This window comes from Embiotoca jacksoni, unplaced genomic scaffold (genome assembly GCF_022577435.1).
Source record: "Embiotoca jacksoni isolate LCO1_2020_lvr unplaced genomic scaffold, fEmbJac1.0.p SCAF_32, whole genome shotgun sequence".
In the NCBI taxonomy this organism is placed as follows: Eukaryota; Metazoa; Chordata; class Actinopteri; family Embiotocidae; genus Embiotoca; species Embiotoca jacksoni.
The window spans coordinates 1,433,638-1,460,661 of record NW_027185384.1 but is presented as its reverse complement, the minus strand read 5'-3'; the positions used below and the strand labels follow the sequence as shown (position 1 = coordinate 1,460,661).

The following is a 27,024-nucleotide window of genomic DNA, read 5'->3' as shown; positions in this document are numbered from 1 at the left end:
AAAAGGTTGATAAACTCTCCACTAAGCAGGTAAGTCCTCATGTTCTCTGTCATGTGCATTGTACTTGCTTTTAGACTTAAACTGGAAATGTGCAAATGATTCTTCTTCTCATTTATTGACTCGAGGAAGGTTTTCTCTTTCATCTTTAAACTCAGGCTGCACCTGAAACAAACAGAAAAACAAGAAGCCTGTAAAGAAAATTAGAAACAAAAATCAAAAGAGGCCCGTAGTGTTGTCTGAGCTGCTTGTTAATCTTTAGTTGCTTTCTGAACCTGCACAGATCTTGATTTGCATCCAAAATTACATTTGCCAAAGGAGACGCAGCTCAGCTTCATATCTCAGCCAACTATTTCGGTACATACAGCATGGGAAACAAACTGTAGATTCAAGCATTAAAAAGGTTTACATGTTTATTTCTGGTGCTACACAGCAACACAACATGGCAACAGACACCGTTTTAGAAATGAGTCCCACCCAGTGTGATATGAAATAAAAAAATATTGAAATGTATTAACTACTTAATTAGACTTTCTGTGAATGTTATTTGTTTATTTAGATCTTTTTAAGCACAACATTAGTCTCCCCATGAGTCCATATTAAAATCACAATCAAATAAAACCTTTATTTTTTTTAAGAATAAATATATCACACACTATATACACATACAAGTACCTGCACATATACAAACTTAATGTAGACACCTTAATATCCAGTGCTACTGCACAATGAATGCAATAAAACATAAATAATAGCGTGTTGACCGAAAGTGAGAACTTAACTCAAGTCCAATTGTCTTGTAAGTGAAGGTCTTTAGTTCTTATCCTTGTTAAAATTATCCTTATACTAAATTCATGTTCATCTTATACTGTTAATATGTTTTAAACTTGTAGGTCTAGTTGTGCAGAGATGAGTAGCAAGTGCAGAGGTCTGGTAAACTCTCCTCTCTCTGACTCCACTCCCCGTTTTTTTTTTTTTTCCAAACTAGTATTTTGCCTCAGCTGATGGTTTTTATGCAGCTTCTTCTGGACCCACAACTTAATACAACCTTTTTTTTCCCCCACATATGTAGCAGTTCCCCCACCAAGACCTGCAAACACACTTTGATGTTTAAAATCAATGGCCTTTACCTTTAAAGTCTTTCGATATTCATGTGCCTATAAGCTTGTGAATGTGTGAATCGCTGTGATTGTTGTTTCACAGGCAAACATACACACATCTAAATAAGCTTGAGGTCAGGGAAGTACATTTGTATAAATTAAAAAAAACAACTGTAAGAGTTCAAGAGCCCCAAAAAGCAAATATGGAAGAAGACGGATTGCTCTCAAACGGTATGTCATTCATATGACCTTGACTCAACATTGACTTGATGACTGTGGTGAAAGAAAGGAACGTTATTAATGAAAACAACCTCACGACTAAACTAACTAGCTTTAAATTAAAAGCTCTGGCTTCCTTTCTTCACTAAATGAGTGGCTTCACACCAATTTGCAGCACCACAGAGAGGCATGTGGCAGATAACGACTGATACCGATTTGGAGTTCAATCTCTGACTCTGAATAATTTGTGTGTATAAATAATCTCCCAGCATCCCACCGTGCACCTTCATAGACGCCTGCAGCGAAACGCTGGTTGTTCTCAAATGGGAATTAAATGTCATGAGGAATAACAATCACATTAGAGTGCACTTCTGCTTTTGCCTACAGAAGCGCTGCATGCATGCAGGATGAAGATGTGTTTTAAAAGCCAGCCGACCACCAGGCGGAGACAATAAATAACTGGCCGCTGATTAGAGTTAGAGGTTAGCAGCACTTTACCGTATATATACGCTATGTTCCCATTTCATTTAAGAAAAAAGCATTGTCACTAAAGTATCCCAAGTGTGTGAAGCCCCAGCAGCTGTGGGTTGGATTATTTTGGAGAAAGGAGCACAACGATGAGCTCCAATCACCTAATGAGTAGCAGTTTGTATCTTTGCAGTATTTTAGTCACAGATCAAAGCTGCTTCTTGTTCCTCTGAGTTTTATTGGCTTTTTTCAATTTTCCCACCATGTCAGGGGAGCAGATGTGAGGGTTTTCAGCTTTTACATTAAAAAAACATGTGTGGAGCCCACACCCGCTTGCCCCCAACGAAGGATTGGGACCGACTAATTGTGTTGTCTACAAAATATCAGAAAATAGTTTTACAATTTTTTTTTCAGAAGCACGAGATGATATATTCAGCTTGTTTGTTGTGTGACCATCTGGCTAAAAGAAGAAAAAAAAAAAACATTTCACTTACTATCACAGACAAATACCAAGAAAAACGTGCAGCAAATCCTCATGTTAGTCTCAAAAAAGTAGACTTTTTAAGCAGATTACTTAATAGACAGCTTTAATTATGATAGGCTTCAAAAATGTGTTTCCCAACACTTTCAGCTTGGTATCTTATCTTAAAACTTATTTTCTGGTGCCAAATGTTGCACAAGAGTCCAAACAAATATTCAGACTTTTGTAGCAGTTTTTCTTGTTTACTACATGATCGATCATGTAGTAAACATGATCGATCATTTAGTAAACATGATCGATCATGTCAGTCATCACCTGAATCTGCCGCTTCACTCGGTTTGATGTGTCATTGTTTAATTGACTCGTGATTTTTACCGTTTCGCTTCACGCTCGCCGTTCTCGTGGAGTTTTTCACGGCCGCAGCAGGAGGCCGTTTTCAGACAAGACGCTCCAAAAACTAAGTGTACACCATCTGCTCAGCACCAAACAGCAGACAGTTAGCGAGTAGCTGGTCAGCATAGCGGAGCATTTAGCATCTAAAGAGCCAGAAATTTCCCCTAGCAGCTGGTGGAGACCAAAAACTGAGCTAAAAATAGATTGAGACTTCCATTTGCCAAGATGGATGGGTAATTTGTTTGCCGACTAGTTCACCATTTCTTATAAAGTGATGATCCTTTTAGTGTATTTCACTGGCAAGACAGACTTTTGGCACGCAAACTTGTACTTCTAATGGTGTCTGTTTACATTGTTGTGTTAGTACTTCTCCGATCTAAATACTTCTTGCAGCACTTGGTAGTTTGCAGGCTTCTGAATCAACACCGATGATGACGGCAGCGGAGTTTGTCGTCTACTGTCCATCATCGCAGCATTTCTTTAAGCCGTCTCCTCATTCACTATCAGTCTGCCTCGCTTCGCCTCTCCTCCTCAGAGTCATTTCCTCAGAGGCAATTCGATGATGCCACATATGAGATAAGCCATTAAAGGATCTCTCTGCAACTTAAATGGACAATATCGAAGTGCTGTCTGTGTTTAAAGAATTTCCCCTTGGGGATTAATAAAGTATCTATCTATCTATCTATCTATCTATCTATCTATCTATCTATCTATCTATCTATCTATCTGTCTATCTGTCTATCTGTCTGTCTGTCTGTCTGTCTGTCCAAGCAGCCTGAAATCCCAGGCAAAAAAATCCTCCCTGTCACATGTCATTTTCAGGTGGTCTGGGGCTGCTGTGACATGCTATCAAAAGGCAGCACATCCAGCTCGGAGGCTTCTCTCCAACGATGGGATGTCCTGAATTTTTAATGAGCACTGGCTTCTGGTGCATATCAGAAGATTTAAAAATTAAAAAAAAGAAGCTCAGCATGATGATGATCGCTGTAATGATATATCCTTTTCTTTGCTTCTTTGCAGATATGAAAAAAAAAACAGTCTGGTTTGATGGTCTCGAGCAAAGTTATTGGCTTTACTTTGCGCAATAGTTGGCAGGCGTACATCAGACATGAGCTGGCATCTTGCCCAGAAAGACAACTTTTATGTTTCACTCTTGTCTCCTGTGACTGAAAAAAAAAAAAGGAACAAACTGGAAGGTCAAAAAGGTCAAATATAAAAGTCTTTAGATACTGAAGAGACACTTTCTAGAAGGTGTGATCTAAAAAGGGCTTCTATGCTGTAACTAGTGGTTAATATTACATCATTCATTGGTGTTTATTGATCGATAACAAGCTATTAATAAGGAAAAACTTTGTCTTTCAATGTTCTGACTGCTATAAATATCCCGGTGTTCATATTGCCCCCTAATAATACTATGTGGAAATCTTTTTAAGATATTACTCCAACGGGAGAAGACTGCACAGTCATCGGTTTCAGGTGGATATACAGTTAACGAAGATACAGTGAATAACTTTTAACATCATGCTGTTCAGGCCATTATTTATATTTGTTTATTAAAATGATCACCACTTATTTTGTTTACTGCAGAAGAGTGGGATGTGATTACATCCCGACTATTTGCCAATTTATTTATCTCTTACAGCACATGAGCATGCTGAGATAATGCAACCGTTCTCCCATCTCAATCTTCAGAGCCTTCCCTAAATGATTTATTCAACGAACACTCCAGGAAAGAACAGACAAGTTTGCCTTTTAGCCTGGTAAAATAAAAATAAAAAAATCCAAAGTAGTTATTGTCAACATCATCAGGGGCTCAATAAAAAAACATAACTTGCTTTTATTCAGCAAAGGCCTCTCACTGGACACCTCATGGTCTGTTATTTTTGATTTACTAACATTTATGACTGCAGATTTAACTGCTCGTTAGACAGTGAACAAATCATCGAGACAGTGATGTAGATGGGAGACAAATTAAAAGGAAAAACCTGTAGAGTTTAGTGCCGAAACACAGAGCTCCAGGTGTCACTGATGAGATTCCAATTTCAACAATTTATTATCGTTTCAACTTGACCTCGCATAAACAAAAACCTCAGAACATCACAGACATAAAACAAGTGGTAAAAATAGCAGAATTAATATTTAACTACGCGCAGGATCTCTGGGTGAAGTTTTCTGTATTTTAGATAGTGAGTGAAGTAAGAGGAGTCTCTTGTGTCTAATTTTCGTAGCTGCTGGCCTATGATTCTTTCTGTGCGCCAATTTTATCTGCAAATTTCCTGTCTTGCACTAAAATGAAATGTGGCCACTTTAAAGAATATTAGATTTATTAAAAATATGAGAAGTTATCCATCTTTTGAAATTCCTTATCATTTATGACCAGAAGTAAATAGTCACTGTGGCTCTTATAAAAGTCCACCACTACTTCACAAACTATGGAAACATTCAACTCTTTTTGTGGCGCATCAGTCCACAAGCAATGAAACCCTATTTTTGCGAGCTGCCTCATTATTGTTTCAAAACAGGTCTAATCACCAGTAAACTTAACAGAGCACAAAAACGATGTGAATTTATTGGTAGATTTTGTTCCACCATCATCAAAAATAAGAGTATCTTTTGAAAAAAAAATGTGCTTCATCCCTCCAGAGACTAGTGGAATCAATGCCGCGGTGTATCGAAGCCTTTCTGGATGCTTGTGATGTCCCATCACACCATCAAGAGACTTGATGTTGTTTTTCCTGTTAATTTGTCACCCGTCTGTAGGTTTTTCCACTTTGTTTGTTTTTTGAGGAATTAAAAAGGCAGTCTGGAGGAGGATTTACAGCAGATAAATGGATTCCTCACAACCTAATGACTTGAAAGGTTATTAATGTCTTAATATTTAGATATAAAGCAGAGAGAAATGGTTCACTTGCCATTAATAAATCTATTGGTTACAACTTATAAACCCTTTTAAAAGCGTGACTTATTAGAAAGTGGCACTGATAATGAAAATGTGATGAGGTGAGCGTGCTCAGTGTGGAGCAGCAGGCGGACAACTCTGACGTTGCTGCTCAATAACCTGGGCGGCCTCCAGAGCTCTGATGGCCATCTGGATCTCACAGACCCACAAACATGCACACGTGAACATTGCGTCGGCATGAACAGCTGCCCATTTTTCGGTGGCTGTAAATCCATGAAAACAAATCTGTGGGATCAGAGGTGGGTTACTCAGTGCCGTCGAAGCGTTTCCAACGCACCGTCCATTTCCTGGTTGTCTGACCAGCCGCTCCCCGGGCTGTAAGTGGCTTTCCTCATGGTGCTCTCTGCCTGCTAAGTGGTCCACTAGAGAGGGGAGTTGGCATTCAGAGCCAACAAAACAGGGTCCACTTGGTAGCTGGAGGTTTATTGATCCAAGTGTTGCTTTCCCGAATAACAGGAAGCGGTGCTGAAACAGGGCACAGCTGCCACTGTATGCACGGCCTTTTTGATGGCACCAACTGTTCAGATATGTGTCGCTGTTCAGCTGTGAGTGACAGAAAGACATTGTGAGGTACAGGTGCTCCGGTTGCCTTATGTTTGATGCATGATAACAGTTTGCTACAGCGCCTGATTGAGTGATATTATTATATGACTGCTCGGTGTGCTGTGGGGTATTCAGATTTACACCTCTTCAGAAAGATGTCAAGTGGAACTGGGCCGTGCTGCTTATCACCATCACATTGTGTCTTGGAAAGGTGAGGGAAAGATAGGCAGAGACACTATCGCGCGCCGTCTGCGGAGGAGAAGGCGAGATAATGAGAACTGATCCAGGGAATGTCTGAAAGATGTAATCCCCGAACTGAAATACTCCTTGTGTTTTCTCTGTGCAAATAACAATCCAATAAGAAGGCTTGTTCACTCAATAACAGTCATTTCTTTTCTGCTCTAAACCCCTAGACTGTTTGCTCATATTACTTTCTGCTACAGAAGAGTAAAACCTGCAATTAAATGTTTTGTTTCAGTGGGTTTTTGCATTTAATTATTCATTATTGAAACCTATATTTAGAGCTAAAGAGAACACGGTGGGGAACGAGAGTTCTCTTTCACGACTGCACATCATAAAACAGAGGTCAAACAAAGGTAAGACATATAATAACAGGTAATAATCAAAAGGTGGTGTAAGTATATATTAATTGACTGAGCAAGGGTTAATCAAAAGCACCAACGCATTAATCAAGGGCATCATTGCAGAAGTAAATGAATCAAATATTCCAATCAGTATTAAACTTTAAAAAATCCTGTTGAAACCTATAATGAACACGTGTGAAACCAAACGTACCTGACGACACACTCATCACATCTAAATCTGCACCTCACGAATACAAAAAAAGATGTCACTTCATCACGCGTGAAAACCTTTGTACGTGTGAAAAGTGTAAAAGTAAAGATGTGATTTTCACATATGAAATACAAGACACACGTCATGTGTGTAGAAAACAGAGTCCCATTTAAAATCACCTGCGAGACACATTTCAAATTCAGAGTTGAAAATTGATTCTTGATATTGGAAAATACAAATGACACAACAATCCAACCACAAGGCACCAACCAATAGCTGTTCTGGAGCTTTTGCTCATATCACATGACCTTCCTCAGTAGATGGTGTTTGCCCAGTTGTTATTTTAAGCATAATAAGATATATTTTATTTTCCCCGAGGGGAAATTGGTTTTGGGTTCGAGCGAGTCACACAGCTGCATAATTTACGGTTAAAAATCGGCATAGACTCAAAAACAGTTCATATAAATCCAGCATTATAAAACCTACTAAACAGGCAAACAAGGCAATGTCCATAAATTGCATATTGCTATTAAATAAAGTAAACAGTATTGTACTTGTTATTCAGTTCTGTACATGAGCCATGTGGTTCTTTGCTCAACAGTCTTATGGATGAAAGTACAAAGGACAGCGGGAGATGATCAATATTGCATATGGTAGATGTTCAAATTTCCATTTTTGTCTGAACATTGCAATAACTTATTATATTGTCCTCTGCGAATCCTTCGTACCATCCTGTACATTTGCATATTCTAGTGTGTGCTTTCTTCTATAGTTTACTTTACGACTCAAACAAAGGTCCACTTTTGCTCTTATTGGATAATTTATTGTACATTAGCCTTTTTACACATCTACCCTGCATTTCACTATGCCGTTTGAGTATTTGACAAATATAAAACCATAGAAACCACGTTGACTTAATTATCTGAAGTTAAGGATAGGTTTTTGACCTTAGAGGCAGAGGAGAAAATCTTAATATCAGAAAAGAAAAGTCCTCAAAGTGCTCAGAAAAATGGAAATTCAAACATCTACAATCTTGTGGAGAGATTGTTTTCTTATCTATTTACAGTAAACAATGAACGTGTATCCTCACGTTTGACGTGTCTTATGTGATTTTGCGTGTGAAAATATTGTTTTTTTTACATGTCATGTCTTACTTTTGATGTGAAATGTCTGATAAAGTAAATTTAGCGACAATGAAATGACCAACCAAATCAATGTCACAATAATCAAATTAACACAAGATTATGAGGCACATTCGAGGGTCAGAATTAAAATATTTCACCCTTTTCATGAATGCTGAATTCTTTTAATGTTCTCGTCTGTGGCATTGGTCAGTGCTCTTTTCTCTATAAAGGAAAAAAATTAAATAAATAAATAAAGTGAGCGTTTGCTAGCAGCAACTGACGACTGATCAAAGCATCTCTAATTGAAAAAAAAGAAAGCCACATTAATGAGAGCTGCATGCATTTGCGGTGCAACTGAGACCGTCCTGAATTAAAGCCGAGTGCTAATGACATCAGCCCAATCTTTATCCTCTCACACCTGTAATGATTTGCTGAAAGAGTCTGAGAGGCTTTACAGTGATGTAACATTACCACACGTGGGCTAAGACGCTGAAACTAACACAAATACACACAGTGAAGAGGCCATTAGCGGGAAAAAGAAAAGCTGAGTGAGAGAGGTGTTCACCTGAAGGTGGATGAAGCCCTCTGCTCTGCCCTCTCTTCCTCTACTCCCCGTCTCCATTAGGGAGAGGTACTTAGCTGCTTCCCCCAGGCGTGCCTGCCCAAAACTTGCCGCCTGCAAAGGAAAATATGTCTTTCTTAAGTTCAGAGAGGTCACAACGGTTGGACAGCGGTTTTACGCCGAATCAAAAAGCGCTACAGAAGCATAAACTGAAAGAGAAGTTGAGGGTCGGCCAAGTCAGCTGGAAATCACAGACATGTGGGATCTCATCTGCAGGCTAAATCTGACCCCGTGGATTAAAAAAAGTAGATCGCCTCCTTTAGATCATGAGGATTTTAAAGGAGCAGTAATTGATCTGTTTATTTGCAGTAATGTGTTTACAGCCTTAATGTCTCTGACAACAATGCAGTTTATCTGACATGGACAAATCGCATCTCAAAAAAGAAGAGCGTTAAATGATGCGACAGAAACATTCAGGAGAGTAATGGCTCAGATTAATAAAATATAATAACAAAGTTTAGATATATTTTTTTAGATTTACAGTAGCTGCAATTCAAAGTTAAAAGAATATGCAAAAAAAACTACAATTTTCAAACAGCAAATAATAACATAAAAAGCAATAGTACATTAAATATAAATAAATAAATTGACAAAGTGTAATAAGTTAATTGAAAGCAAGTTTGTAAAGGTATGTTAAGTAATTTTCCAAAGCGACTTCATTTTTGTGCTCCTTTAGTTGCTTGAAAATAAAGCTTTTTGTAGATCAAATAACTTGTTACACTGATTTGCCATCAACAGTCAATATTTTGAGCAGCTGGCAAATGTTTTGTTGAGTCACTGGTTCTGATCAATAAGTCTGACAAACCTCAGTCAGCCACTTGTCTATCATTGCACTTTAACCGACAGACAAGAGGAGACAGGAAAGCTATTCTCCAACCACCAGCTAAAAGCTGAATATACTCTACACACATGACCTTGTTCACATGAAAAAAGGTCAGTTGCTTTTTTGGAGCTCTGAACTTTGTCACGTCATTTTCCTCAGAACATGGAGTTGAAGTTGAATATGTTTTTCTGAGCACTTGAAAGTCAATGTTGGCCTCAACTAAAACTAAACTCCTTCTTAAATCAAAAATTTTAAGCCAACGCGACAGAGAAAGAGTTCAGAAAAATGCATATTTGTTCATTTAATATTGCCGAGGAAGTTCATTGAGAGGAAGCGAAAGCTCTAGAAGAGCAGCAAAGTTTAAACTGTCAACTTTTGTTAGCAGGTGAAGAATGAACTTTCAATGTGAAGTTTAAAATGTTTCATAGAAAAAGCCAAAAATGGATTGTATTTAATTACATCACAGTAAAATGTAAAGTGTCATTGAGTTATTTAATGATCTTTAAATTGTGCTAAGTATTTGTGAAAAAGTTTGATTACTTTGGTGTCTGCCACATCGAAGCAACATTAAAAGCAGAAAGTAATCAAGCGACAAAAATGTAGCTACAAAATAATATTATTTAGTGGATAAGAAAAATAAAACTCAATAAATGACCCTTTAAACACATATTTTAAAAAAAAATATATATATATAGAGCTTCATAAAGTCAAACCTACAAAACAAAAAAACAAAAAAGCTTGATATGTGTCCTGGAACGTCTGCCAACCCCGACGATCAGCGATCCGTCAGCCTGTGAATGAATCTAAACACAGTGTGGTCGACGAAGACGTAAAGGTGTCGGAGGCGTCGAGCTGTTTTATGGGGCGTGTGGTCCGGAGGAACGGTGAGGCGGAACATTGTGTTCGAGATGCTGCAATCACAGTCAAACAGGGGGTCGGAGGGGGGGGGGGGGGGGGGGGGGGGGGCGGTCGTCATGTCTGCCTGTCAGCAGCCCATAAACCCGCTGCAGCCGGCGGCGGAAAACTGACTTTAATGCGCACTAACAATTTCATACGTGACGGCGCAGGCAGTCCGACAAGGTGCAGCAGCACTGAGCTCACTCTGGCATGGATTACGAGGTCTCTTAGAGTTTAACTGAAGCGCTGATTTACCGCGGACTCTATCTGACCCCGACAATAACAACTTTATATGATCTGACATCTCGTTGTTTCTAGTGCCCGTTTGTGCGCTTTACAGATCAATGGAAACACTATAATGACAACTGTAAATATTCCCGGTGATCGCCGAGGGCGACGTAACCGATGAAGACCGATATGACGATGACCGAAACAAATGCGGCACGGTCGCGCTTCATTTCTGTTGCGTCGTATTTGGTGGAGTTGCAGTCGAGAGCGTTCACAACAGCTTTATTTGCATCAGTGTTTACTGACCCATTCACAGTCCCAGTGGTGCTGCACTGAACTGTGTCACGTTAGCTCAGGTGCGAATGTTGCTTGGAGTAAATCGCTGTGTTTTAACAGACTTGAGAACAGCTGAATCTGACGGGAATGTCAGTGGCATTGCGGGTTATCTGGTCATAAACCAAAGCACTGGACGAAGTAAGATTTTGACCCGACGGTGGCTCTCGATGAACCTAAAAAAAAATAACAATCTACGTCTATATTTTTCTATCAAAGCTAAACTGTGACCTGCTGTTGGTCTCCTAGGAAAAGTTGGAGGGATCGCCAACGTCTGTAGGATTTCTCCTCCGAAAACTGTGAATTTCTGTTAAAAAAAAAAACCAAAATGTCACGTCCGTCCATCCGACAGACCAACGCTGCCATCCCTAAAGCCCTCGCTGCCGGCACACCGGTAAAACGAATAAAGACGACGAGATGAAACGTGCTAAAATAAACAACAAAAACTGAATAAACACGGCACTGACACCGAAGGTCATCGCTCATTATTTTTCGAGCCATTTACTGCAGCTTGTTGATGAATAACTTGTCATCATGAGGTGATGATGGGTTTGTCCGTAAGAATTAGCCGAGGCGTGATGGACAGATGGGGCTGCAGCCCGACCGAGGTGAGGCGAGAGTGGTGTGTCTGATTGGGGAATGGTGAGGTATTTAGAGCCTTAAGTGTGACTGGCAGTTTTGATTGCGGAGTAGTTAGGACGTGGAATGAGCAGGGAGATGGAGATTATGCGAGCCGGGGAGAAGCGGAAGATACTGTCGGGGCTGCCAACCAGATGACGGTGACATCCAAAGACACGTTTCTTCTGAAGGCGCCGGGGGCTGTAATGATGCGCCGCAAAATGGCTCCTCCTCCGTTCGGGTCAAATGACAAAGAAATCAATTGCGGGTGTTTATTGACTCGGGGAAAATACGCAAACAAAACATAATATAACAGCCAGCTGAAGGGCTTTTGGATTCAAGCGTGAAAACGCTGTCCAATGTTGTGCGGGGATATTGTCCGTTTTATTTGTTTATATATCTCAAACATGACTCGCGTTAAAGTACTGACCAACAGTACAATAATGATACCATATAGCCACATACAAAAACACTTTGGTTTGTTGTAATGATCAAATTTGTAGGTCTATTTTTTGGGGGGGGGGGGGATTTCCAAAAATAACTGTCAAATTGTACTAATTACTGGGAAAATAGAGACATTATTGTACACATGCATACATGTTAGATTTGTGTATTGTGTATTTTTTTAAAGGATATTTCAAATTCTTCCTATAATTAGTAACAAAATATATATTTTTTTCTTTGCTGTCTCCAAAAAAATGTGGAAATCATGGCTTGGAAAGCAAAGTGTTACCAGTTTTGATTTAGTTATTATATTTAGGGACAGCTCATTTCCGACTGTTTGTCCCTCCTCCTGCTTTAGAGAAAAAAAAAGTTTATCTTTTTGACGTGACCTTCCATTTTCCAATAATTGGCTGCCAAATATCTACGGCATATTTGACATAAAGCTGCCCTCGTTCTCGAACTAATTGTGAAAATATGGCAGCGTGCGCTCTTCTGCTCTCCACATCAACCCGATCAATTTAAAATGGCCATAACTCGGTCACCGTGAATCAGATTACGATGAAATGTGTCCAAATTCACCCTTGTAAATACACCGTTTTAATATTCTCAGCCAACTCTGAGGTATTGTGCATATTTTTTTTTTTTGATTCTGCCCTAAATGCAGATTGCGTGACCTTTCCAGGGGTTCTGCTCGCTGATTGCTCTCTAGTTGTTTTGAACATCTAAATCTTAGTCACGCTTTTATTGCAGTTGTGGGCCGGATCTTTATGGGGACAAGCATCAGAGACCTCGCCGGCTCCATTATCTCATCATTAAAGCAACCATAGGGAAGCTGACTTTGCATCATGTTGTACACGATGGCTCTAATTACACCAGCAATTTGTGTGCGTGCGGCAACATAATTCCTAAATAGCAGAGCGCGTCTCTCACCGGCGTAGGCTTTATGCTTGATTTCTGCTGTGTTTGCCAGAAGCAGGCTTTATACATGTTTCATGAGATCTGCCTGGTTTTCCTCATGTTTTGCTGAGTCTGGTGGGAGAAGCTTTTGGAAGCCTGCTGGCATTTTTGGGGGGGGAGATGCGTTGCCCTTTAAAGTGGTGGGATGATGATGGGATAGTGTCCAGTTGCCAGACGAGGAGTGCCGGTAACAGAGCTGATGGGGAGATAACGAGGTCTTTCCGGGAGTCTCAGCAGGAGGAGGATGTGTTGAAGTTATAGGGCTTAATAACACTCCTAATCAGGTGCTGGTTATGGAGCAGCAGGAGAGCTAACAGCAGGGGATTTGGAAGGAAATGAGAGTGTTGAATGGCACTAGTAAGAGGAAGCGGAGTGATTGGCAGCTCTACGTTTGACTCCCCCGGTGTGTTGTTGAATATTGTGGAGCGACAGCGTCTGTGTGTTTTATACAGGCAACAGAGAGGACGTGGGTGCGAGTGAGTTTCTGACCGGCTGAGTGGGAGTATCACTGATGCGAGCAGCAGCCATCAATGCTGTTTATTTTCCCTTCCGCTAAAGAAAATGTTCCCAATCTGCTGTTGTATTATCCTATTGTATTAAGTATCCCTGAGGGAGCGTCACTAAATAGCTTGCCTGCTGCCCACTGCACATGGGATCAGTGACAAATCCCCCAGAAGGGGAAAGTGATAATCTTGAGGAGCATAAACTCATCCCAGAGGAGGAGAAAATACCCTGCCTCTCTGTTTTTCCTGCTGCCTTTCAAGTCTTGTGGGAAGCTCCAGAATAACGTCGACAAACTTCTTCATCGTAGTGGCTATCAGTTCTGTTTTGCATTTTGAAGCGTATCATGAGAGTGGATTTCATTGGCTCAGTTGCTGTAGAATGATTTGTTTTTATCCATATTTATATATATATATATATATATATATATATATATATATATATATATATATATATAAAAATAAGACCAAATCCTCAAATTTAAATCATCCTCCGCATCACATCTGTTTCATTAGCACATTGTATTTGACTGAGTGGAAAAATTCATTTAAATTTGTGTCTTTTAAATCCATCCATCACACCCTCCTGGCAGTTTTGGATGAACTACACTCAATCAATCACAGCTGGACTTGTCTCTGATTGATTCCTCTTATTAAGTAATTGAAAAAATCCTTTCCAGTCAGGCCAGTTTGCAAAATCTTAACAGGAAAGCCTCCTTTCTTCAGGCTCCAATCAGAGCTGCCAAAATATCACACTGAAATGGGAACGGCATTGAATATCTGTCTGCACTATTGTTGAGAGATAATGCAGCTGCGTATGTTTTCTTCCAGTAAATCTCAGACGGCATTAAGAGGAAGAAATGCTCAAATATATTCTGAAAATGTCACCCGTGACCTCATCACCCTGATAGTGTTGATTGACTGCAGTGTGAGCAAATCCCCCAGTCTTCTCAAATCAGCAGAGGTGGTAGAAACTGTCATGTCAAGCACAGCGCAGAGTTCTTCCACGTCTCATTAAGATATGATTATCCTGTCTCCCCAGGAGTAATGTAATTAGTGTAACCAGGAAGGTGGAGGAGGGGTGGAGCAGGAAGAACGATTGCCGCCCTGCTGCCCCGGCACAGGCTGCTCATCTCCTGCGAGCTTAGAGACCTACATACCGTGTCACCAAGTTAATCCTCACCCGGTTGGTACGTTTCTCCACCACCGACCAACAAAGTCGTCTTCGCCTCAGACAACCGGAAACTTCTGCAAAAGTTTCTCATCAGCGCTGAAAACAAGACTGAGCTTTGAGGCTGGCTCCGCTGTGATGGGATGTGACAGGCTGAACGCGAGGAACGAGACCCCGAACCAACAGTATGCCAAATCAACTGTCGAATGACTTTGTCGCTTCTTGATCCCTCGGGCCTTTCAATCTCAGCTCTCAGTTCACAGCGGAGATATTTTGGACATGGCAGCCGATCTGAACGACCTTGCAGATTAAACGCTGCCGTTGTCATTGTCTCGCTGCGATGGCCACTTCAGTCATTTCAGCATGAATTATGCATGCAAACATAACCACTTGTTTGTGAATACATCATCACAGTCCAAGACTCAATGCACCAGGAGGCCTTCATTCATGTCTCTTTTATGGGTGCAGTCTTTTTTTTTGCTTTCAGATATTCAGTCACGCATCAGCCTCACAAAGTAAATATCCTCATTTAATCTGCAGATGGCAGCATTAACTGTTCTAATTCTCCGGTCCTGGAGAATGAAAATGAACCTGTGGCTTTTCTGGAATCACATACTGTCGCAAAATTAACGAACCTGCAGAAACATCCACGTCCTGCTCCTGCCCAGCTTCTTCCTCTTCCTCCCCTCTGTTTGTATTTATACTCGGTCCAAAGTGAGCTCCTCTCTCTCCTCGGCTTCATAATTACGAGATGAAGCCAGTTGAATTCCACATAATTAGGACCTGAGGGAAAAGGAAGAGAAAGTTACATTACACAATGAATCTCCTCCCTCCTCCACCTTGCATCAAGAGGGTGTCGTGTTTTAGCAAAAAATTAAAAACGGTGGAGATGTGGTATATTTACGACTGGACATATTTTTGTTAACATGTTTGCTAAACTGGGAAAAATTCAATTTCAAGAGCTGGAGATGCGAGGTCGGGTGCAAGTCATTGAGGGTTCATCACTATATAAGCAAGCCCTCTCTCAATCGATTAATTCATCTTAACAACTGTTAATATAAAAAATATGAGCAAGAAAAGGCTGAATATGACATGATTTACTTTCTCAAGTGCCACACCTGGTCTTCATCAGCTGCAGCTGTCGTTTCCTGACACCTTGAATCTGAAACAATGCCTCGTTTGAGTGACTCCACTCTTTACATATGTTAAATATCAGTGGATCTCTTCTGTTATAAAGCTCTGGTATTTAAAGCCTGAGCACAAAAAAATATATATATTTGTAACCGTTCAAAAAGACTCATTTGTGCCAAGATGCTAAACAGTTGATTTGTCTGCACAGGGGCTCATCAGGTAATCCAGTTAATCCATCAAATGAGATGGTTCTGCACGAGTACACTCCGTAAATACATATTCCTTTTTAAATTATTCACATATTTGTTGATTGCATTTGAATTCACCAGCATGTCTGTGGGCTGTTCTCGGCTATTTCCATTTCGGCAGGAAAAAATTTGTTTGCAAAAGTCTCGTTTCAAAATTTGAAGGCGGACATGCACGACATTTCCAAGACGAAAAGCTTTTACTCTGTCACCATCTGAAAACAGAAAGTCCAACGAAAAAAGCTTTGAACGTTGCTTGAATAACACCATGAAAGTCAACCTGACATTTTTTTTTCGCTGTCTTTTGTTTCTTTTACTTTGTTTTGTGTAGTATTCAGTAAACAAGGAGGGCTAAAGGTAAAAAAAATTAAATCTTCCTCCACACTTGAAACTGGAGCCTTTTTGTCTTTTGGTAAACAAATGAATGAGCAGCAGACAGCAGCTATATCAAGCTTCTGTTTGATCCATTAGATTTTATAGCCGCCACGTCCTCTATAGCGCGCTCTAGCTGTTGTCAACGCGTCCCTTCCTCTGCCGCTGGCTTTCACATGTCTGCGAGCCCCGAGAAGGGGCAGTCTTTATAGATTTCCCATCGGGGGGTTATCTTCTTGATCACTGGGCCGGGATGGAGAAGACAGCCGGTTGATTTATTCTCCTCTTCCTGAGTGAGGCAGCAGGACAAGGACACGGTGACCCGTCTGAAACTCTTCCTCTGATAAGCCCGTGTAGGTCTGTGCATGTGCGTTTGAGTGATGCATGTTTCATTGTGTGAGTGTTTGAACTAATGAGTGATGCTGGTGTCTGCTGGTGTCGGGGAGACGGATGCACGGGCTCAGGTCCTCCTCATGTCTCACACTCTCAGAGAGGGCTGTTTTGACACCTGGCTGTCACAGTTTTGATGCTGAATGATGCTCAGATGCCCCGCGATTTATAACAAAGACACTTTGGTGAAGGCTGCACGACACAGAACAAATTTAATGTCTCAAAAGCAGCTTAAAAAAAAAAAAAAAAAAAAAAGTTTTTTTCTTTTTAAAATATAAAGTCAGTCAAGAAAGCTACTCTCCAATTTTATATCAGACGATGCCAGGATGTAAAATCTGCTTATACCTTGTTCTGCTGGCATGTGTCGCTTCATGCTGCTACCATTTCACCAGCTTCTGGCACTGATGGACTCAAGTATGTCATTTCAGTGTCCATGTACCACTTCTAACAGGCATTTTTAGTGACATACTGTCCCGATATACTAAATTTCAACTGTCGCTGTGTGGCTTACAGCCGGCACAGACAACACAGCCTTGGACAAAGTTTAAAACTAAGGCTGGCTTTTAAACAATGGACATGATTACAAAATGTAATTTAAATTTGTTTATTTCTTTCTTATGAGAAGTGGTGTATTTACTTCATGCAACAACAGGAGCTGCTTGCTAACTATTCTAGCTGATTGCAGCTCAAGAAAGCAAATGAATTGACTGTGACTTTCGCATACGCTTGGGAAATAAACACAAATCTGCAAAACCAAAGCAAAAACACAGAACGAACAACAAGTTCAGGTCCTGCTACCCTCACAAGCTCTCGCTCTCTCTGCCTCACACAAATGACTAATCAAAGCATTTGGCATACCAATATGTCGGTAAAAAGATGTTATCTACGAGTGAAACAGGAAGGACGAGCCATTTAGTTGCACACAGCAGCAGCATATTATAATAAGAAGTAGCATATATCAATAAATATCAGCATACGCCAATAAGAAGTGTACATGACAAGTGAATTTGAACGCTATACCAAAAACTTACAAACATATTACACTATAAGGAGAGTGGCATACCATTTGCTGAACATTACTCTACCACACCCCTCTGCCGCTCTCAAGAACACTTAAAATTTCAACTAGAGATGATGGATTTTACTGAAGCTCGTTTCCTCGGATGTTTATTCGGCCCCGTGTTCGGTTTACCTGTACTACATTCTCTTATTGCTTTCTCTGTCTTTTTAATATCCATTTGGCTTAAAGATCCCTACTCATGGTCCTCTCAGCAGTCCCACAACTCCACCCTAAAGATCCAAAACAAAACTCCATTAGGTCTCCTTCCACACAAACAGCTTTTTCAGCAGGACATTTCATCTCCGCCATCCCATCCTCTCATCAATCAATACTTTTATAAAGGATGAGGAAGGATGTTTGACGACTACAGCCTTTTAGCAATCATTCAGACATGACATCCAGAATATATTTCTCTCCTGGACTGTCTGCGGCCTCTGTGGAGGGTTTAAGTGCTCTACTGGGTTAAGTGAAGGGAAACAACATGACAGCTGTTACTGAGTAATAAATGTCTCCCTGATGTTTACCTGCTGAAATTACCTTGTAACATCCAAAGACCACATGGGGCAAAGTGAACCCGAATCCAGGCAAGAATCAGTTTGCGAAGTCACGAGGCGTCTCCTCACGCTGGTTTCCCGCCAAGGCAGATGCCTAATTACACTGGATCATCCATCGACAATTATAACAGTTGTATTAAGCTGCAAAAGAGAAGGCGCACCGTGCTGTGTGGAAAACATGACTAACAATGTTAACATTGCAAAACTCATGTTGGTGGGGGGGGACTGAATCAAAGAAAGCTTAGTGAAACTGGGGACATGAGTAGAATAAAAATGAGGTTTGAGCTTGAGAGGACATCAAAAGGCTCCAGAGCTCTTGTAGCAGGCGCAGAGACGGTTGTTATTTGATAAACTTAGCAGGGGGAGTAAAGAAGTGTGAGCTGTGTTTGCGTCCCAGCGGATTTACTGATGAATACGTAGGGGAAACAGCAGAGGAACAGTCCCCTTTCTTGCTGTCAGAGGAGGATCTTTAAGGTCTGGAGTCAAGTGTTTTCTTGCATGTGCGGGTTTGTGGGTTAACGGTTGCCTCTACTCTGGAGCGTGTTTATTTATAGTCACCGTTTTCCGAAGGTCACGGATCAGAGAGCACAGGCTCCGAGTTTGTGTGTGGAGAGACTGACAGAGAAGGAAAGAGAGGCCGAGGGGACGTGTGTTGTTTCAGTGATGTTCGCAGTCACCTCAGCCACCTATTAACGCTCTTCCTCCCTCCAAGCTTGCCAGTCGCCATGGAAACGGCTCTATGTGCCGCTGCTGCTGCTGCTGCTGGCAGCATCATCATCATATCACTCTCAGCGTCCTTTCCAAAAGATCGCCAAAACGAGCTGCTCAGGATCAGCAGGGTCCTTCAGGAGCTGTAGACAGAATGGATGTGCTCGAGGAGTTGATGCATGCGGTGGGGCTCAAGGTGTCTCCATGGCAACTTATATAGATTCAAATCCCGATTTGTTTCGAGACCTTAAAGCCAACCGTTTGCCTCTGGTCGCATGCAGCGGGTCAGGAGAGCATCTCTCGAGCGGTAAACAATCACAACTGCATGATAAGTGACCGGAAGAGGGTTTGTTTTCCCGCTTAAAATGCAACAATGGCAAAATGTCATGCTTCTTTAGTTTATTTCGAGCAAAAGTGTCCTCCTTGTCTTTTCCATAATTAACCTATGACCATCTGGAGTAACATATTTATGCCCCATTAAAACAAATAAAATCTGTATTTTGTATCCGAAAGGATACATCTGTTTGCACCCAACTTTTTGCTTCCACAAACTAAGTTACAGATTAGCTGGTGAACAAAGTGGAACATTCTGCTGCTAAAGAGCCCCATACTTCCAAAAACAGATAAAAGAGGGTGAATATTAGACTTAAATTCACCATGTGGCCGGAAATGCTCCAAATGTCTGCTGGATGCAATAAATAGGCAACTTTTTTACTAACAAGACAACCATTCAAGATGTAAAGTCAGTGGCATATTTATAGTTTGTTTTCACTGCCCCCAAGAAAAACTCCAGCTTGTGCAGTTTATTCTGTTGTAACTGTTGCAGCTGTAAATGGGTGGATGAGTGGAAAAGTTGAATATAACAGACGTTCATTTACATGTAAAAGTCCCGCACTGTAGTTTCAGAAAGGAACTTTGAATCTTGTTTTTTAAGCCCTCCTGCAGGAGAAGTTCTTCAAGTGTCTCGGCAACTACATCAGCCCGAGACATCTGTGCAATAAGCTCAAAAGCTACTAAATAAGCAGGTGTTGTGGTGAAATTGTTTGGGTAAACAAATGGTCAGCATTCGTACTCACAGACACATTGGTGGGACAGCGGGAGCTTCACATGCCTCCATGGTCTCCGTTCTTACTAGGTTGCATTTCTGTCTTCGTGCCAGGTGGATTTTCATCAGCGAGTTTGATTCCTGGATTTCTTCTCTCCCCCCCCCCCCCCTTCTCTTCTCATCGACAGTCATTAGTGCACTGTGCTGCAGAAAAAGACAGAGATGGGGGCGGTGGGGCGGGGAGTGAAAGAAAGAAAAAGGAGGAGAACATGTACTCTCTGCCATCACCACAGATCAGAGACACATTAGAAGTTACTGAAATGGAGTGGAGCAATCCCCTTCGGTCCGACTTCAAAGGAAGACGGTTTTGGAGAGAAAATAAGGACAACCGTTAAAGATTCAGAAGAACTGCCAAAAGTTGTCTGCCACTTCAAGAACGCTGTCACCACATCTGAGGAAGCAAAAAAGAGAGCCGAAGCAGCGATGGATCAAACATGTAACACACCTGGGTTTATTAGGAATGAAACATTCACCTGGATCAAACGTTGTAAATAAAATCTGACCATCTGGATTTTTTTTTTTTTTTGCCCTCCGACTGAGAAAATTAAATGAGGTCTTTTTGTTTCATTCCAACATGCCTGTTGAGCCATGACAATATTGAGCGTCACAAACACTATCACTGTGGGAGGGGAGCTGGCGGGGGGGTGGGGGGGGGGGGGGACAACAACACACGCCAAGTTTACAAACAGCAAACATACAAGTCTTAACACGTGTTTTTCTTCTATCCGGGTTGTAGTTTGGATCCTGTTCTGCAGATTTAAACCTCAGGTTCACCGGTGGGAGCTGTTAATTAACAGGAACACCTGTTCTGAACCAACCCCCCAACACACGATTAGGAAAACATGGTCATGCTGTACTTGCAAGGAATAAAAAGCTGCTCCAGGATTATGGTCACGCGTGAGGATATGTTCCTCATATGAGAGTGCCGACCGCGCCAGAGGGTTGGGACATATGGCAGGGCTTTAGTCTTCATGGGAGAATAAAAAGAGGATGATGATGATGAGGAGGAAGGAGGAGGAGGGGGGAGAGGAGAACGAGAGAAGCTTTTTGTGTCACATTCACGCCACAGCAAGGTGTTGACGCAGCCCCGACACTCGTACTCATCCATACAAATCCACATATCAGTTGGAGCGGCGACAGGATGGCAGCCCGTCTCCATGGCGATGCGGCATCTCCCTCATCCAAGCGCCGACTGGATCCTCGATGCAGGCGGCGGACCTCTCGCTCCCGAAACACGTTCTGTGCTCCGAAGGAATCAGAGGGAGCTTTGATTATGGCTCGTTTGAAAACTCGGAAGACGACTGTTCCAAATCGGACCGACTTCAAACGAGACAGCCAACAAGAGGCAGCATCAGGGTTTGGATGCAACTTCTGAAATTGTCTGGTGTGTGTTGTGAGGCAGCAGGGGGCCTCATTCAGCAGGGAGCCTCATGCATTAGAGCAAGGATTTGAAAGAGGAAAACAATATCTCCACCCAGGAGGATTATCGTAATAACTTTTATGCAGATTAGCACTAAAAGAGGATCCAACTTTGTTTCCACGGTGTTGCCTTGCCGAAAGCTTTTAAAAAGGGGCCACTGGAGGCATCTTAAAATAATCCAAATTTTTTTTTTACACACTTGTAAACATCAGACTTTGTTCTCGTATCTTCCCCCTTTTGGAGGCTTTGAAGCTTACATCATTTACCACTTTCTTCGAAGGAGTATCACCACTGGTTGCCCTTCCCTGAACAGCTATTGTCCAGTCACACCATAGCAACCGTCAGGCGGCATGGCAGGTCTGAAAGTACCTGAGCTGAAGTGTCAGGAACGGATTCAACCACGTGTTTGGCTGCTCGAGTGCTAAAGTAGCATTTCACTTTGTGGGTGTAAACTTCAGCATTTCTTTTCACTCAGCCAAACTCTTCACATGAAACAGCCCTGCGTGACCCTCGTGAAATGTTAAAAATTAAACATAATGTTTAAAAATGCAAACTATAAAGCATAACTAATGGCCAACAACCTAATTTCATCCTTTTGCTTATACTATGACTGAGAACTCGACATTACAACATGACAAGTGCTCTGTTGTTCATTTTCATGTCCTGTACTTGAATCATGAACCTGCAACATGCTGATGTCGTCTCTTGGCATGACATCTTGTACTATATAGCCAAGTTAATATTTAAGACCCCTTTTCAAACAACGCTGTGAGTCACGTTAGCTCAATTAGCTCGCTCATCTATTTCAACCAGCAAAACGAGCCATTAACTAAGGAGACACTGAATTTGATCTGTTTCTTCCTTAAACTGAGGATTTCAAAAGGTAAAACTGACGTGAGAACAGAAGGCTTGACAGGTGCGACAACACTGACAAACCAAAGGGTCAATCTGTCAACTTCATAATAAAAGCGTCTATACCCTTGAACCAATGTCAGCTGTTTTCCTTTGATAAATGATAAAAGACTAATAACAATAACTTGGGATGTCTCTTTTGCCTGCACTCAATAAAGACCTGAGCTACTTGTGCCTCTCTCCTGATGATTAGATTGTAAATTTGATCCTCAATCAATTTTATGGCACGCTCATCTCAAGGGACCGTCCCCAAACTGCTTTCTCTTTGACCCAGAGTAAAAAAATTTGTTTAGCTTCTCCGTGAATCAAATGAGGACAGCCTAATGGCCGAGGTCACCCTATAAGCGATAAAACAAGGGAGTGGATTAGCCTGTTGTTGTTGTTTTATTTAAACCCCGATTCTACTGAAGTCTGTCTTTGAAGAGTGGCGTCTGTTTCTGTGCCACTCTCCGATGGAGGAGCGCTGCGTGTCTGGTGCTGCATTTTTTAAACAGCTACTTTCATTCCCTTCATGTCTCAAATGAGGTGCATTGGGATTCCAATCTTGTAACCCTTGTTCGTGCCGTATCCCTCCAGTCTTCACTTCCTCCTTCGCTCCGCCTCGTCGTTTCAATCCACACCTGAAAATGACACACACACACACACACCTTATCATAATATCCTATTTTCAGATTCCTCCCTGATAAACCAATGATCCTAATAATCGCATCCTTTTTCCTTATCGTTTTCCTGTCATCCTGAACTGTCCGTCTTAACCTCTACAGCAAGCACCATGTCGTCACTCATCTTATTTTAAGCCTGAGCAGCATACATCAACCACTTCTCCCTTATTCTTTATTTAATTTTTTTTTTTTTTTTTTTTTTTTTTTTATCATTTCCTGTCGTTTTGTCTTCACCCTTTCTTCCCACTTGTGTCTCTTCATTTTTGCTTTTGCTTTTTCTTCCCCACTCCACCCCCCACCTCCCCAACCCTATCTTCTGACAGTGCTAGCAGCAGCATGGTGTTGCTTGTTGCAGGAGGTGGAGAAAGAGGCAACGGGGCTATGCAAATGCTGTTGTGTGTCAGCTCGTGTGCTGGCGTGCATACAGATCTGCTCAGTGACCCCCAGTCAGTTTCTAAATCACAAGGAATTGTTAGTGCAGGACAGAGTAGCTGAAAACCCTGCTTGAGATTTCAGCGCCAGGGTGAGTGGACAGCTCCCGGTGCGGCCTGCACTGGGACCCTGGATGGTTTCTGATCCTCTGTGTCGCGTGGCTTTGCAGTGATAACGAGTTTTGTTGGTACCAGTTTTTTTCAGACTGGTTTGCTCAATATTTGGACAAATATAAATACAACTTTTTTTTATTATTTTCATTGAGGATCCATTGATAGCGAGCTGTGTCATTTTTTCATGAACAGAATAAGTACTTACTCAAAATCTTCATAACTCGGTGATTAGCAATGAAGAGAATTACTTGTTATTCTTAAAATATCTTAAAAATGTTACATATATTTGATCTTATGGTTTTGTTTTTTGTGGATAACTAATATTGATACATTTAAAAAATATATAATTGTCTTTGTTTGAACTTCATCATTACTTGTGTTTTCCTCCTAAATAGCCTGACATAATGTGTCCACACCTACATATTGCGTCTTTTTAATTACTTATAATGTGTGTGTGTGTGTGTGTGTGTGTGTGTGTGTGTGTGTGTGCGTGTGCGTGCATACCGTATTTTCGATTTCAGCCGCTACAGAATGTTTTTTCATTGGAGAAACTGCAATTTAAATGTTGTTTTCGTTGATATTCACAGATTTTAATATAAATTCCCCCATATTCTGTAGTCATACAACATGTGACGTGGTGACACATTTAGCCTGGAAGGGCAGCGACTTCAGAGCAGCCCATTAGTGGCAGTGGTCGATAGCACAGACACAACACGTGAATCACTGGACCTAAAACACAAGGTGTTAATGAGGATGGGGGCAGGAAGCGAGATTCATGTTGCAAATCATGCTCCCTTTCCTTTGCCTTCTCTATAAGCTTCCTCACACTCTCTCTCTCTCTCTCTCTCTCTCTCTCTCTCTCTCTCTCTCTCTCACACACACACACACACACACACACAGTCCTGGGCAGAGCAGAAGGGATCTGGGCAGGGGGGTGGACAGAGAGAAGAGGAGGAGGAGGTGTTTTGTCCTCATACCTTCTTGCATCTGTCAGTTTCTGCCCCAATTAACTTCCATTAATACCGTTTGCCATGCTCCACCTTGAAGCTGATGCACACCGCATACAGTATGAGCGCCGCGCATGAACAGGAAACCACGCACACCTGCAGTCAAACTTCCTCAATAACCGTGATGTTTAAAGGAACATGTGACAGCTACAGCTGGGCCTGTGAAATGCATCATAATGAGAAGTTTGACGTGTGTGTGTGTGTGTGTGTGTGTGTGTGTGTGTGTGTGTGTGTGTGTGTGTGTGTGTGTGTGTGTGTAAAACAGCCTGTGGCGATTGAACACAGAGGTCTCGATTATGACACCTCTGATTGTCCCGGTGTCGCTGCCAACAGCTGTCAGATGGGAAGCCTTCAAGGAGAGAGAGGAAAAGTGTTGAGCGTGTGTGTGTGTGTGTGTGTGTGTGTGTGTGTGTGTGCGTTTCAGAGAGGGAGGGAAATCAAGGGCATTCGTAATCACTTAGAGGATATCTGACAAACCTTTCAGGGGCAGCCGTATCCTACACCTCTGACCTCCATGAGAAGAGATGAATTCTCACCGAGCATCAATAAGTAATCAGATTGTCGAACAACATTCGATATCATACAGTGAGTTGAACTACATACTCCCACCATCCTGCATCATAATCAGATCCCCCAGCACAGCCAGAGATGTGTAGTCAGGAGCAGTGTGATCAGCGAGCACCCGTGGGAGGCAAGAAATCTGTAGTCCTTTTTGATCTCCTTGCACCTCGCAACTCCCAAACCTCCCTCAATCTGACAGCAGCAACATACACAAGCACATGAAACGGAAAGGTATGCACATGTGCAACCCGGCAGGAAGTCCTAAATCAATATTGTAAGTTAGAAAAGTCAAGTATATTTGTATTGCAGCTTCTCAAACAGAGTATTTCAAAGTGTTTCACTTTAAAGCAAAGAAGAAACAAGAGAATAATTTTTTTTTTTTTTTTAAAGGATGAAATGTGAACAAAATAGTCAAATAAAAGAAAATTAATTGTAGGAAATAATACACCACAATGTTCAGAGATTGCTCCTGTGCACTAAAGGAGCACAGGACCGTGATGTGCATGGAGCAGTTGGAAGCAATAACCTTTAACAGCAAGGTTTGCGATTTCTCTGTGGACTTGAGCCCGAGAGCACGCGTCAAAACACGGACACCCTTGAAATGTTCCAGGAAGCCTACGGTTATTACAAAATGAGCTGGGCGACGCAGACGTGGTGCGTTTCATGGGGACAGAACATCACTGTCCAAAACCGAGGAAGCCGCGTCAGATAAGAAGCACAACCGGGTGGATTTTCTTTGACCGTCACAGGGTTGTGCACCGTAAATTCGGCCCACAGGGGAAACAGAGAGTTCAACCGTGATGTTTTGAGGGCAAAACATTCTCTGCAATCGACCTGAAGCGTGGCGTGATGGCACTGCTTTTCTTTTTTTTTCTTTTTTTTTTTACTTGGGATTGTGGTCTGCAACAACACAATTCACAATCCAAAAATGTGACCATTAATGTGAAGTTAACAGTGTAGATAATACAACAATAAATGCTACGGAGAGCATTAAAGCCAAACTCATAGTGACAATCAATTAATCAACTTCCCATTCCAACAATCTATAATTCAGCTTTACCTCAGTTGATTTCTGCAAAGAAAGAGGAAAATGTAAAATTATTAATTACACGTATAAAAAAAAAATAAAAAAAATCCTGTCTAAGAATCCATAATACATGCAAAATAAGTCTGACTTCACCACATGGAGAAAAATGGCTGACACACAGTCTTAAAACAAAGGAGAGAATGAGATGTAGCGCTGATCAGTAATTGACCTCCTCTTCCCTCCGCGGTGGAGAGTTGTTCTCGGGAGTCCAGTATGAAATTCAGCTCATTACTACTCATCTCATGCGGCGTTAGACTTCTACCGAACCGAACAACGCCTTCAATTAAGGAAGTCTGTTTTGAACAACCTAAAATCATTTGAGGCGTTACAAACGGGGATAAACTTGGGTGTTTTCTGCCTGCATGAACGTTACCGTCAGCTTTTAGGGCTGCGCGATTTGAAAACGTCATTTGACGACCTGAAATGAGCCGGCTTGAGTCCTTGTCAGAGGATTTCATAATATCTTTCATTATTTATGACAGGGATTGTGTGCAGGCAGCTGCTGTTCCTCTGTGGCGAGGAAAGCTGCGGGAATGTTGAGATGAAGTAAATTTATCTATCAGGAGATGAGGAGGCCGACCCAGCTGGCTCAC

General features: G+C 41.6%; 1 protein-coding gene across 1 annotated transcript in view; it reads left to right on the top strand.

The window, feature by feature from the left end:
- Positions 1–27,024, top strand: part of lhfpl3 (LHFPL tetraspan subfamily member 3) — a 38,088-nt gene that overhangs the window by 1,774 nt on the left and 9,290 nt on the right. The gene's annotated exons all lie outside the window — the stretch shown is intronic.